Source organism: Schistocerca nitens, chromosome 3 (assembly GCF_023898315.1).
Source record: "Schistocerca nitens isolate TAMUIC-IGC-003100 chromosome 3, iqSchNite1.1, whole genome shotgun sequence".
Lineage (NCBI taxonomy): Eukaryota > Metazoa > Arthropoda > Insecta > Orthoptera > Acrididae > Schistocerca > Schistocerca nitens.
Genome location: NC_064616.1, coordinates 25572158 through 25584811, shown reverse-complemented (window position 1 = coordinate 25584811; position 12654 = coordinate 25572158).

Genomic DNA, 12654 nt, shown 5'->3' with positions numbered 1-12654 from the left:
CCAAGGGATACAGTAAACCTGCACTGGTGCATCGGAATCTAATACGGGTGTCCCAGGAGCCGCTCAAACCACAAACTCTTAGAAGATTCACTCTTCTTGTACTTAAGTCGGCATTGTGACTTTTGTATTCAATTCCGATGCGATATCTATGTTTCATCGTCAATGTGAAGGTCCAAGGGATACAGTAAACCTGCACTGGTGCATCGGATTCTAATACTGGTCTCCCAGGAGACGCTCAACCCACAAACTCTTAGAAGATTCACTCTTCTTGTACTTATGTCGGCATTGTGCCTTTTGTATTTAATTCCGATGCGATTTCTATGTTTCATCGTCAATGTGAAGGTCCAAGGGATACAGTAAACCTGCACTGGTGCATCGGAATCTAATACTGGTCTCCCAGGAGCCGCTCAAACCACAATCTCTTAGAACATTCACTCTTCTTGTAATTAAGTCGGCATTGTGCCTTTTGCATTCAATTCCTATGCGATTTCTATGTTTCTTCGTCAATGTGAAGGTCCAAGGGAAACAGTTAACCTGCACTGGTGCATCGGAATCTAATACTGGTCTCCCAGGAGCCGCTCAAACCACAAACTCTTAGAAGATTCACTCTTCTTGTACTTAAGTCGGCATTGTGCCTTTTGTATTCAATTCCGATGCGATTTCTATGTTTCATCGTGAATGTGAATGTCCAAGGGGTACAGTAAACCTGCGCTGGTACATCGGAATCTAATACTGGTCTCCCATTAACCGCTCAAACCACAAACTCTTAGCAGATTCACTCTTCTTGTACTTAAGTCGGCATTGTGCCTTTTGTATTCAATTCCGATGCGATTTCTATGTTTCATCGTCAATGTGAAGGTCCAAGGGATACAGTAAACTTGCACTGGTGCATCGGAATCTAATACTGGTCTCCCAGGAGCCGCTCAAACCACAAACTCTTAGAAGATTCACTCTTCTTGTAATTAAGTCGGCATTGTGCCTTTTGTATTCAATTCCGATGCGATTTTTATGCTTCATCGTCAATGTAATGGTCCAAGGGATACAGTAAACCTGCAGTGGTGCATCGGAATCTAATACTGGTCTCCCAGGAGACGCTCAAAAAACAAACTCTTAGAAGATTCACTCTTCTTGTACTTAAGTCGGCATTGTGCATTTTGTATTCAATTCCGATGCGATTTCTATGTCTCATCGTCAATGTGAAGGTCCAAGGGATACAGTAAACCTGCACTGGTGCATCGGAATCTAATACTGGTGTCCCAGGAGCCGCTCAAACCACAAACTCTTAGAAGATTCACACTTCTTGTACTTGAGTCGGCATTGCGGCTTTTGTATTCAATTCCGATGCGATTTCTATGTTTCATCGTCAACGTGAAGGTCCAAAAGATACAGTAAACCTGCACTGGTGCATCGGAATCTAATACTGGTCTCCCAGGAGCCGCTCAAACCACAAACTCTTAGAAGATTCACTCTTCCTATACTTAAGTCGGCATTGCGCCTTTTGTATTCAATTCCGATGCGATTTCTATGTTTCATCGTCAACGTGAAGGTCCAAGGGATACAGTAAACCTGCACTGGTGCATCGGAATCTAATACTGGTCTCCCAGGAGCCGCTCAAACCACAAACTCTTAAAAGATACACTCTTCTTGTACTTAAGTCGGCATTGTGCATTTTGTATTCAAATCCGATGCGATTTTTATGCTTCATCGTCAATGTGATGGACTAAGGGATACAGTAAACCTGCACTGGTGCATCGGAATCTAATACTGGTCTCCCAGGAGACGCTCAAACCACAAACTCTGAGAAGATTCACTCTTCTTGTACTTAAGTCGGCATTGTGCCTTTTGTATTCAATTCGGTTGCGATTTCTATGTGTCATCGTCAATGTGAAAGTCCAAGTGTTACAGTAAACCTGCACTGGTGCATCGGAATCTAATACTGGTCTCCCAGGAGCCGCTCAAACCACAAACTCTTAGAGGATTCACTCTTCTTGTACTTAAGTCGGCATTGTGCATTTTGTATTCAATTCCGATGCGATTTCTATGCTTCATCGTCAATGTGATGGTCCAAGGGATACAGTAAACCTGCACTGGTGGATCAGAATCTAATACTGGTCTCCCAGGAGACGCTCAAACCACAAACTCTTAGAAGATTCACTCTTCTTGTACTTAAGTCGGCATTGTGCCTTTTGTATTCAATTCGGTTGCGATTTCTATGTTTCATCGTCAATGTGAAAGTCCAAGTGTTACAGTAAACCTGCACTGGTCGATCGGAATCTAATACTGGTCTCCCAGGAGCCGCTCAAACCACAAACTCTTAGAAGATTCACACTTCTTGTACTTAAGTCGGCATTGTGCCTTTCGTATTCAATTCCGATGCGATTTCTATGTTTCATCGTCAATGTGAAGGTCCAAGGGATACAGTAAACCTGCACTGGTGCATCGGAATCTAATACTGGTCTCCCAGGAGCCGCTCAAACCACAAACTCTTAGAAGATTCACTCTTCCTATACTTAAGTCGGCATTGCGCCTTTTGTATTCAATTCCGTTGCGATTTCTATGTTTCATCGTCAACGTGAAGGTCCAAGGGATACAGTAAACCTGCACTGGTGCATCGGAATCTAATACTGGTCTCCCAGGAGCCGCTCAAACCACAAACTCTTAGAAGATTCACTCTTCTTGTACTTCAGTCGGCATTGTGCATTTCGTATTCAATTCCGATGCGATTTTTATGCTTCATCGTCAATGTGATGGTCCAAGGGATACAGTAAACCTGCAGTGGTGCATCGGAATCTAATACTGGTCTCCCAGGAGACGCTCAAACCACAAACTCTTAGAAGATTCACTCTTCTTGTACTTAAGTCGGCATTGTGCCTTTTGTATTCAATTCCGATGCGATTTCTATGTTTCATCGTCAATGTGAAGGTCCAAGGGATACAGTAAACCTGCACTGGTGCATCGGAATCTAATACTGGTCTCCCAGGAGACGCTCAAACCACAAACTCTTAGAAGATTCACACTTCTTGTACGTAAGTCGGCATTGTGCCTTTCGTATTCAATTCCTATGCGATTTCTATGTTTCATCGTCAATGTGAAGGTCCAAGGGATACAGTAAACCTGCACTAATGCATCGGAATCTAATACTGGTCTCCCAGGAGCCGCTCAAACCACAAACTCTTAGAAGATTCACTCTTCCTATACTTAAGTCGGCATTGCGCCTTTTGTATTCTATTCCGATGCGATTTCTATGTTTCATCGTCAACGTGAAGGTCCAAGCGATACAGTAAACCTGCACTGGTGCATCGGAATCTAATACTGGTCTCCCAGGAGCCGCTCAAACCACAAACTCTTAGAAGATTCACTCTTCTTGTACTTAAGTCGGCATTGTGCCTTTTGTATTCAATTCCGATGCGATTTCTATGCTTCATCGTCAATGTGAAGGTCCAAGGGATACAGTAAACCTGCACTGGTGCATCGGAATCTAATTCTGGTCTCCCAGCAGACGCTCAAACGACAAACTCTTAGAAGATTCACCCTTCTTGTACTTAAGTCGTCATTGTGCCTTTTGTATTCCATTCCGATGCGATTTTTATGTTTCATCGTCAATGTGAAGGTCCAAGGGATACAGTAAACCTGCACTGGTGCATCGGAATCTAATACGGGTGTCCCAGGAGCCGCTCAAACCACAAACTCTTAGAAGATTCACTCTTCTTGTACTTAAGTCGGCATTGTGCCTTTTTAATTCAATTCCGATGCGATATCTACGTTTCATCGTCAATGTGAAGGTCCAAGGGATACAGTAAACCTGCACTGGTGCATCGGAATCTAATACGGGTGTCCCAGGAGCCGCTCAAACCACAAACTCTTAGAAGATTCACTCTTCTTGTACTTAAGTCGGCATTGTGACTTTTGTATTCAATTCCGATGCGATATCTATGTTTCATCGTCAATGTGAAGGTCCAAGGGATACAGTAAACCTGCACTGGTGCATCGGATTCTAATACTGGTCTCCCAGGAGACGCTCAACCCACAAACTCTTAGAAGATTCACTCTTCTTGTACTTATGTCGGCATTGTGCCTTTTGTATTTAATTCCGATGCGATTTCTATGTTTCATCGTCAATGTGAAGGTCCAAGGGATACAGTAAACCTGCACTGGTGCATCGGAATCTAATACTGGTCTCCCAGGAGCCGCTCAAACCACAATCTCTTAGAAGATTCACTCTTCTTGTAATTAAGTCGGCATTGTGCCTTTTGCATTCAATTCCTATGCGATTTCTATGTTTCATCGTCAATGTGAAGGTCCAAGGGAAACAGTTAACCTGCACTGGTGCATCGGAATCTAATACTGGCCTCCCAGGAGCCGCTCAAACCACAAACTCTTAGAAGATTCACTCTTCTTGTACTTAAGTCGGCATTGTGCCTTTTGTATTCAATTCCGATGCGATTTCTATGTTTCATCGTGAATGTGAATGTCCAAGGGGTACAGTAAACCTGCGCTGGTACATCGGAATCTAATACTGGTCTCCCATTAACCGCTCAAACCACAAACTCTTAGCAGATTCACTCTTCTTGTACTTAAGTCGGCATTGTGCCTTTTGTATTCAATTCCGATGCGATTTCTATGTTTCATCGTCAATGTGAAGGTCCAAGGGATACAGTAAACTTGCACTGGTGCATCGGAATCTAATACTGGTCTCCCAGGAGCCGCTCAAACCACAAACTCTTAGAAGATTCACTCTTCTTGTAATTAAGTCGGCATTGTGCCTTTTGTATTCAATTCCGATGCGATTTTTATGCTTCATCGTCAATGTAATGGTCCAAGGGATACAGTAAACCTGCAGTGGTGCATCGGAATCTAATACTGGTCTCCCAGGAGACGCTCAAAAAACAAACTCTTAGAAGATTCACTCTTCTTGTACTTAAGTCGGCATTGTGCATTTTGTATTCAATTCCGATGCGATTTCTATGTCTCATCGTCAATGTGAAGGTCCAAGGGATACAGTAAACCTGCATAGGTGCATCGGAATCTAATACTGGTGTCCCAGGAGCCGCTCAAACCACAAACTCTTAGAAGATTCACACTTCTTGTACTTAAGTCGGCATTGCGGCTTTTGTATTCAATTCCGATGCGATTTCTATGTTTCATCGTCAACGTGAAGGTCCAAAAGATACAGTAAACCTGCACTGGTGCATCGGAATCTAATACTGGTCTCCCAGGAGCCGCTCAAACCACAAACTCTTAGAAGATTCACTCTTCCTATTCTTAAGTCGGCATTGCGCCTTTTGTATTCAATTCCGATGCGATTTCTATGTTTCATCGTCAACGTGAAGGTCCAAGGGATACAGTAAACCTGCACTGGTGCATCGGAATCTAATACTGGTCTCCCAGGAGCCGCTCAAACCACAAACTCTTAAAAGATACACTCTTCTTGTACTTAAGTCGGCATTGTGCATTTTGTATTCAAATCCGATGCGATTTTTATGCTTCATCGTCAATGTGATGGACTAAGGGATACAGTAAACCTGCACTGGTGCATCGGAATCTAATACTGGTCTCCCAGGAGACGCTCAAACCACAAACTCTGAGAAGATTCACTCTTCTTGTACTTAAGTCGGCATTGTGCCTTTTGTATTCAATTCGGTTGCGATTTCTATGTGTCATCGTCAATGTGAAAGTCCAAGTGTTACAGTAAACCTGCACTGGTGCATCGGAATCTAATACTGGTCTCCCAGGAGCCGCTCAAACCACAAACTCTTAGAGGATTCACTCTTCTTGTACTTAAGTCGGCATTGTGCATTTTGTATTCAATTCCGATGCGATTTCTATGCTTCATCGTCAATGTGATGGTCCAAGGGATACAGTAAACCTGCACTGGTGGATCAGAATCTAATACTGGTCTCCCAGGAGACGCTCAAACCACAAACTCTTAGAAGATTCACTCTTCTTGTACTTAAGTCGGCATTGTGCCTTTTGTATTCAATTCGGTTGCGATTTCTATGTTTCATCGTCAATGTGAAAGTCCAAGTGTTACAGTAAACCTGCACTGGTCGATCGGAATCTAATACTGGTCTCCCAGGAGCCGCTCAAACCACAAACTCTTAGAAGATTCACACTTCTTGTACTTAAGTCGGCATTGTGCCTTTCGTATTCAATTCCGATGCGATTTCCATGTTTCATCGTCAATGTGAAGGTCCAAGGGATACAGTAAACCTGCACTGGTGCATCGGAATCTAATACTGGTCTCCCAGGAGCCGCTCAAACCACAAACTCTTAGAAGATTCACTCTTCCTATACTTAAGTCGCCATTGCGCCTTTTGTATTCAATTCCGATGCGATTTCTATGTTTCATCGTCAACGTGAAGTTCCAAGGGATACAGTAAACCTGCACTGGTGCATCGGAATCTAATACTGGTCTCCCAGGAGCCGCCCAAACCACAAACTCTTAGAAGATTCACTCTTCTTGTACTTCAGTCGGCATTGTGCATTTTGTATTCAATTCCGATGCGATTTTTATGCTTCATCGTCAATGTGATGGTCCAAGGGATACAGTAAACCTGCAGTGGTGCTTCGGAATCTAATACTGGTCTCCCAGGAGACGCTCAAACCACAAACTCTTAGCAGATTCACTCTTCTTGTACTTAAGTCGGCATTGTGCCTTTTGTATTCAATTCCGATGCGATTTCTATGTTTCATCGTCAATGTGAAGGTCCAAGGGATACAGTAAACCTGCACTGGTGCATCGGAATCTAATACTGGTCTCCCAGGAGCCGCTCAAACCACAAACTCTTAGAAGATTCACACTTCTTGTACGTAAGTCGGCATTGTGCCTTTCGTATTCAATTCCTATGCGATTCCTATGTTTCATCGTCAATGTGAAGGTCCAAGGGATACAGTAAACCTGCACTAATGCATCGGAATCTAATACTGGTCTCCCAGGAGCCGCTCAAACCACAAACTCTTAGAAGATTCACTCTTCGTATACTTAAGTCGGCATTGCGCCTTTTGTATTCTATTCCGATGCGATTTCTATGTTTCATCGTCAACGTGAAGGTCCAAGCGATACAGTAAACTTGCACTGGTGCATCGGAATCTAATACTGGTCTCCCAGGAGCCGCTCAAACCACAAACTCTTAGAAGATTCACTCTTCTTGTACTTAAGTCGGCATTGTGCCTTTTGTATTCAATTCCGATGCGATATCTATGTTTCATCGTCAATGTGAAGGTCCAAGGGATACAGTAAACCTGCACTAATGCATCGGAATCTAATACTGGTCTCCCAGGAGCCGCTCAAACCACAAACTCTTAGAAGATTCACACTTCTTGTACGTAAGTCGGCATTGTGCCTTTCGTATTTAATTCCTATGCGATTTCTATGTTTCATCGTCAATGTGAAGGTCCAAGGGATACAGTAAACCTGCACTAATGCATCGGAATCTAATACTGGTCTCCCAGGAGCCGCTCAAACCACAAACTCTTAGAAGATTCACTCTTCCTATACTTAAGTCGGCATTGTGCCTTTTGTATTCTATTCCGATGCGATTTCTATGTTTCATCGTCAACGTGAAGGTCCAAGCGATCCAGTAAACCTGCACTGGTGCATCGGAATCTAATACTGGTCTCCCAGGAGCCGCTCAAACCACAAACTCTTAGAAGATTCACTCTTCTTGTACTTAAGTCGGCATTGTGCCTTTTGTATTCAATTCCGATGCGATTTCTATGCTTCATCGTCAATGTGAAGGTCCAAGGGATACAGTAAACCTGCACTGGTGCATCGGAATCTAATTCTGGTCTCCCAGCAGACGCTCAAACGACAAACTCTTAGAAGATTCACTCTTCTTGTACTTAAGTCGTCATTGTGCATTTTGTATTCCATTCCGATGCGATTTTTATGTTTCATCGTCAATGTGAAGGTCCAAGGGATACAGTAAACCTGCACTGGTGCATCGGAATCTAATACGGGTGTCCCAGGAGCCGCTCAAACCACAAACTCTTAGAAGATTCACTCTTCTTGTACTTAAGTCGGCATAGTGCCTTTTTAATTCAATTCCGATGCGATATCTACGTTTCATCGTCAATGTGAAGGTCCAAGGGATACAGTAAACCTGCACTGGTGCATCGGAATCTAATACGGGTGTCCCAGGAGCCGCTCAAACCACAAACTCTTAGAAGATTCACTCTTCTTGTACTTAAGTCGGCATTGTGCCTTTTGTATTCAATTCCGATGCGATATCTATGTTTCATCGTCAATGTGAAGGTCCAAGGGATACAGTAAACCTGCACTGGTGCATCGGATTCTAATACTGGTCTCCCAGGAGCCGCTCAAACCACAAACTCTTAGAAGATTCAGTCTTCTTGTACTTAAGTCGGCATTGTGCATTTTGTATTAAATTCCGATGCGATTTTTATGCTTCATCGTCAATGTGATGGTCCAAGGGATACAGTAAACCTGCACTGGTGCATCGGAATCTAATACTGGTCTCCCAGGAGACGCTCAACCCACAAACTCTTAGAAGATTCACTCTTCTTGTACTTATGTCGGCATTGTGCCTTTTGTATTTAATTCCGATGCGATTTCTATGTTTCATCGTCAATGTGAAGGTCCAAGGGATACAGTAAACCTGCACTGGTGCATCGGAATCTAATACTGGTCTCCCAGGAGCCGCTCAAACCACAATCTCTTAGAACATTCACTCTTCTTGTAATTAAGTCGGCATTGTGCCTTTTGCATTCAATTCCTATGCGATTTCTATGTTTCTTCGTCAATGTGAAGGTCCAAGGGAAACAGTTAACCTGCACTGGTGCATCGGAATCTAATACTGGTCTCCCAGGAGCCGCTCAAACCACAAACTCTTAGAAGATTCACTCTTCTTGTACTTAAGTCGGCATTGTGCCTTTTGTATTCAATTCCGATGCGATTTCTATGTTTCATCGTGAATGTGAATGTCCAAGGGGTACAGTAAACCTGCGCTGGTACATCGGAATCTAATACTGGTCTCCCATTAACCGCTCAAACCACAAACTCTTAGCAGATTCACTCTTCTTGTACTTAAGTCGGCATTGTGCCTTTTGTATTCAATTCCGATGCGATTTCTATGTTTCATCGTCAATGTGAAGGTCCAAGGGATACAGTAAACTTGCACTGGTGCATCGGAATCTAATACTGGTCTCCCAGGAGCCGCTCAAACCACAAACTCTTAGAAGATTCACTCTTCTTGTAATTAAGTCGGCATTGTGCCTTTTGTATTCAATTCCGATGCGATTTCTTTGCTTCATCGTCAATGTGAAGGTCCAAGGGATACAGTTAACCTGCACTGGTGCATCGGAATCTAATACTGGTCTCCCAGGAGCCGCTCAAACCACAAACTCTTAGAAGATTCACTCTTCTTGTACTTCAGTCGGCATTGTGCATTTTGTATTCAATTCCGATGCGATTTTTATGCTTCATCGTCAATGTAATGGTCCAAGGGATACAGTAAACCTGCAGTGGTGCATCGGAATCTAATACTGTTCTCCCAGGAGACGCTCGAAAAACAAACTCTTAGAAGATTCACTCTTCTTGTACTTAAGTCGGCATTGTGCATTTTGTATTCAATTCCGATGCGATTTCTATGTCTCATCGTCAATGTGAAGGTCCAAGGGATACAGTAAACCTGCACTGGTGCATCGGAATCTAATACTGGTGTCCCAGGAGCCGCTCAAACCACAAACCTTTAGAAGATTCACACTTCTTGTACTTAAGTCGGCATTGCGGCTTTTGTATTCAATTCCGATGCGATTTCTATGTTTCATCGTCAACGTGAAGGTCCAAGGGATACATTAAACCTGCACTGGTGCATCGGAATCTAATACTGGTCTCCCAGGAGCCGCTCAAACCACAAACTCTTAGAAGATTCACTCTTCCTATACTTAAGTCGGCATTGCGCCTTTTGTATTCAATTCCGATGCGATTTCTATGTTTCATCGTCAACGTGAAGGTCCAAGGGATACAGTAAACCTGCACTGGTGCATCGGAATCTAATACTGGTCTCCCAGGAGCCGCTCAAACCACAAACTCTTAGAAGATACACTCTTCTTGTACTTAAGTCGGCATTGTGCATTTTGTATTCAAATCCGATGCGATTTTTATGTTTCATCGTCAGTGTGAAGGTCCAAGGGATACAGTAAACCTGCACTGGTGCATCGGAATCTAATACTGGTCTCCCAGGAGCCGCTCAAACCACAACCTCTTAGAAGATTCACTCTTCTTGTACTTCAGTCGGCATTGTGCATTTTGTATTCAATTCCGATGCGATTTTTATGCTTCATCGTCAATGTGATGGTCCAAGGGATACAGTAAACCTGCAGTGGTGCATCGGAATCTAATACTGGTCTCCCAGGAGACGCTCAAACCACAAACTCTTAGAAGATTCACTCTTCTTGTACTTAAGTCGGCATTGTGCATTTTGTATTCAATTCCGATGCGATTTCTATGTTTCATCGTCATTGTGAAGGTCCAAGGGATACAGTAAACCTGCACTGGTGCATCGGAATCTAATACTGGTCTCCCAGGAGACGCTCAAACCACAAACTCTTAGAAGATTCACACTTCTTGTACGTAAGTCGGCATTGTGCCTTTCGTATTCAATTCCGATGCGATTTCTATGTTTCATCGTCAATGTGAAGGTCCAAGGGATACAGTAAACCTGCACTAATGCATCGGAATCTAATACTGGTCTCCCAGGAGCCGCTCAAACCACAAACTCTTAGAAGATTCACTCTTCCTATACTTAAGTCGGCATTGCGCCTTTTGTATTCTATTCCGATGCGATTTCTATGTTTCATCGTCAACGTGAAGGTCCAAGCGATACAGTAAACCTGCACTGGTGCATCGGAATCTAATACTGGTCTCCCAGGAGCCGCTCAAACCACAAACTCTTAGAAGATTCACTCTTCTTGTACTTAAGTCGGCATTGTGCCTTTTGTATTCAATTCCGATGCGATTTCTATGCTTCATCGTCAATGTGAAGGTCCAAGGGATACAGTAAACCTGCACTGGTGCATCGGAATCTAATTCTGGTCTCCCAGCAGACGCTCAAACGACAAACTCTTAGAAGATTCACTCTTCTTGTACTTAAGTCGGCATTGTGCCTTTTGTATTCCATTCCGATGCGATTTTTATGTTTCATCGTCAATGTGAAGGTCCAAGGGATACAGTAAACCTGCACTGGTGCATCGGAATCTAATACGGGTGTCCCAGGAGCCGCTCAAACCACAAACTCTTAGAAGATTCACTCTTCTTGTACTTAAGTCGGCATTGTGCCTTTTTAATTCAATTCCGATGCGATATCTACGTTTCATCGTCAATGTGAAAGTCCAAGGGATACAGTAAACCTGCACTGGTGCATCGGAATCTAATACGGGTGTCCCAGGAGCCGCTCAAACCACAAACTCTTAGAAGATTCACTCTTCTTGTACTTAAGTCGGCATTGTGCCTTTTGTATTCAATTCCGATGCGATATCTATGTTTCATCGGCAATGTGAAGGTCCAAGGGATACAGTAAACCTGCACTGGTGCATCGGATTCTAATACTGGTCTCCCAGGAGCCGCTCAAACCACAAACTCTTAGAAGATTCAGTCTTCTTGTACTTAAGTCGGCATTGTGCATTTTGTATTAAATTCCGATGCGATTTTTATGCTTCATCGTCAATGTGATGGTCCAAGGGATACAGTAAACCTGCACTGGTGCATCGGAATCTAATACTGGTCTCCCAGGAGACGCTCAACGTACAAACTCTTAGAAGATTCACTCATCTTGTACTTATGTCGGCATTGTGCCTTTTGTATTTAATTCCGATGCGATTTCTATGTTTCATCGTCAATGTGAAGGTCCAAGGGATACAGTAAACCTGCACTGGTGCATCGGAATCTAATACTGGTCTCCCAGGAGCCGCTCAAATCACAAACTCTTAGAAGATTCACTCTTCTTGTAATTAAGTCGGCATTGTGCCTTTTGCATTCAATTCCTATGCGATTTCTATGTTTCATCGTCAATGTGAAGGTCCAAGGGAAACAGTAAACCTGCACTGGTGCATCGGAATCTAATACTGGTCTCCCAGGAGCCGCTCAAACCACAAACTCTTAGAAGATTCACTCTTCTTGTACTTAAGTCGGCATTGTGCCTTTTGTATTCAATTCCGATGCGATTTCTATGTTTCATCGTGAATGTGAATGTCCAAGGGGTACAGTAAACCTGCGCTGGTACATCGGAATCTAATACTGGTCTCCCATTAACCGCTCAAACCACAAACTCTTAGAAGATTCACTCTTCTTGTACTTAATTCGGCATTGTGCCTTTTGTATTCAATTCCGATGCGATTTCTATGTTTCATCGTCAATGTGAAGGTCCAAGGGATACAGTAAACCTGCACTGGTGCATCGGAATCTAATACTGGTCTCCCAGGAGCCGCTCAAACCACAAACTCTTAGAAGATTCACTCTTCTTGTAATTAAGTCGGCATTGTGCCTTTTGTATTCAATTCCGATGCGATTTCTTTGCTTCATCGTCAATGTGAAGGTCCAAGGGATACAGTAAACCTGCACTGGTGCATCGGAATCTAATACTGGTCTCCCAGGAGCCGCTCAAACCACAAACTCTTAGAAGATTCACTCTTCTT